Genomic DNA, 3205 nt, shown 5'->3' on the forward strand with positions numbered 1-3205 from the left:
CTGAAAAAAATAAGCGGGCCGTGTCGTGCCGGCCCGCATGCCCAGCCTCCAGGCCCAGGCATAACCCATGGCGTGCCGCGTGCCGGGCCTAGCCCGTTTAGCTCGGGCCGTGTCGTGCCTGGGCCGTGCTGTTCCTGCGTGCTACCGGGCCGGCCTAGTTAGCATGGCCCGTTTGGCCAGCTATATCAATAATCATCTCACATGCTTGGGGCTGGAGGAAAAACCTTGAACGTCACTCATCCAAATAAATCTTATTTGACGAACATTGCATCAAATGTTTGGGAAGTCGCATGGGAAGGAGGGGTGGGGGGGTTCGGCTGGTTCTCTTGGATTTTTTTTCCTTTTGCTTTTCTTTTGGTTTCAGTTTGCATTTTCCTTCTTTTTCCTTTATTTCTCTGTTTACAGCTTTTTCCGTGTTATTCTATGATTCTAATTTCCTTTTTCTTTTCTTGTTTTACGTTTTGTTTTATGCTTTTGTAAAGTATTTAAGATATGATGAACAATTATCAAACACATAATAAATACTTTTTAAATACATGATGCACATTTTTATAATACACATGATACAATTTTTAATACATGGTGAATATTTTCAATTTTTTAGAATACTCTTTTAAATATTTAAACTTGCTTTAACAATATTTAATATGAACATCATAATGGCAACACATTTTTGAACGGGTAATCTATATGCATTTTTACGAAAGGGAATGGTTGTTTGCCCGACAATTTGCGGGCTCACTCAGCCATCCAGGTAAACCATAGACCATTGCAGTCTGCTGTGATACAAGAAAATCAAGCCCACCTGCCACAGATCAACCAGAAAAGATGGCGCATCGCACGACTTTAGGTGCCGCTACGAAACATCCGTCACTATACCTCGCTTGCTGCAAAAGGTAACGCCGCGTCGCCTCAAGGAATGCCCTCTAATGGGCCGGCCGGTGACACTTCGTTCATGGGTTAGTTTTCCCTTTTTTTCATTTTACCTTTTGCAGTTTTATTTTATATATTTTAAATACATATATCCCAGAAAATAATTTACTTAAAATTTAGAACAAAAATCACTGGACACATAAAAAATGTCCAATTCTCAATAAAATAAAAATAAAAAATGCCATGCAGTGTAAAAACAATGTTCACCCATACAGTGTAAAAACAATGTTCATGCAACCTTTAAGAAATGTTGATAGCAGCCAGAAAATATCAGTGACATTAAAAATATGTTCGTGCAGATCAAATAATATGTTCATTACATTTAATGTTTTTAATACAATGCAAAAAATCCTGTATAATTTTAGAAAATGTTTCGTATCTTCAAAAAATTATGTGATATTAAAAAAATCATGAAAATTGTACCTAAAATGTAAAAACGTTTGTACAGTTAAAATGTTTTGTGCAATTAAAAAAGTCAACTTACATTAGAAAAGTGTTTATGCGTATTCAAAACAATGAATTAAAAATGTACATCATGTCTTTAAAAAATGTTCCGTTGTTCAGAAAGAAAATGTTAAGCATGTATACGAACGTGTATTGAAAAAGGTTGTCATTCATATTAAAAGAGAAAAAAATGGAAAAGAGAAAGAAAAGGAAGCGAAAAACTTAGGAAACACAAAAAATTGAAGGAAGAATTAAACCTATATTAAAAAAAGGTAAAAAGGAGTAAATACATAAAATATAGAAAACCGATAAGAAGTCAGACCAGAGCAGCTGCATACCTTTGCTGCTTGCCGATCGAGGGCCAAGCCGCGCCCGGCTGTTTCCCCTCAAAGCAGCAGGCAAGACATACCATGCCGCCGAAGCGGTTGGTGCATGATGCAAACGAGTCCCGCACGTGGCGTTCGCAAAACCTGGTCGATCGGTGCCGATCCGCGTGTCCCGATCGACCACAGCTTATGTGTTGAGCTTGACGTAGCTGGAGCTCGGAGGAGCCAAATTAGGTTGGCTGGGGAGCAACAAGCTGGCTAGCCGGACGGATTCGCAACGGCCCGGCCTCGCTGCTTGCGCATGTACGGCCTTATCCCGAACTACCGTGGTTGTGAACTTGTGTGAGCGGTGACGAGTACCGAGCTCAAAAGGGGAAAGAAAACAGCAAGAAGGAACGAGTGTATCACGGCACGCGTGTGCATCTGAATTTGAATTAGATAGATCATTGTTTAAAAAAAAGTAGATAAATCTTCTGCATGTTGTTTAATTTGCTATACTGCAAAGAGTGTATGCACTGACAGCTTGCCCGCTGGCCACTGGCTGCATGCATGCATGCATGCATGCATGCTGGACTATTTCCCCGTGCATTCGTGTCGCCCAATTTCCTAGAGCATGGAAACTCCCACAGTACCACAATTCAAACGCTTGATTCGCATAAGGCCTTTTTTTTTGTATATGGGAAGATGTGGAACACAGATAATGACACCTTGACACGGTGATAGTCTCACAAAGTGATGCCAGCTACTCTGTTTAAAACGTATAGTGTCAAAAAAAAAACATCATGTATTTTGATATAGAGGGAGTAAGGGCATCTTCAACGGGACCCGCAAATTCCTCTTGCATCCATTAGCAGACAGAGGAATTAGTCCACGAACATGGATGCGGGGGCCACCATCCAACTATAGCCGCATTATTCAAAACATGTGGCTATAAGAGCAACTCCAATGGACTGACCCATTTTGTCCGTGTCTGCCCATTTGGGTCCGTGCGGACAAAAAACAATGCCCAATGCACTGACCCATTTCTATTTCTGTCCGTTTTATGTCTGCCCGGACCCATTTCAGGCGCAAATTTGGGTTGCATTTGGGTCCGAGGCGGACACAAAGCGGGCGCTCTTTGCGTCCTCCTCGTCCGCTGCATGCGAGGTTGGTCCACCTGGCACAGACTCACCACCTCGCACCTCTTTCTCCTCCTTTTTCTCTGCCCAGCCCCCGTACAACCAAGCCGGCAGCCGGCCTCGCCTCGCCTCCCCTTCCCCGCGCCCGGCCTCGCCTCGCCTCCCCCATACCCCGACCGTCATAGCAGCCGGAGCTGGAGCGCCGCCGCCCGTCGAGTTGCGCCCGACCTCGCTCCTCGCACTGTGCCCGACGCAGCGCTCAAGCTCCGCCGCGCGGGTCAGCTAGTTGCTGCGCGAGGACAAGCACGAGCGGGGCGGGTGCGGCGACCCGAGCACGGGCGGGCGAGCACGGCGACGCTAGCACGGGTGGGGGTGGCGAGCTCA

Source organism: Triticum dicoccoides, chromosome 2A, assembly GCF_002162155.2.
Source record: "Triticum dicoccoides isolate Atlit2015 ecotype Zavitan chromosome 2A, WEW_v2.0, whole genome shotgun sequence".
NCBI classification, from domain to species: Eukaryota; Viridiplantae; Streptophyta; class Magnoliopsida; order Poales; family Poaceae; genus Triticum; species Triticum dicoccoides.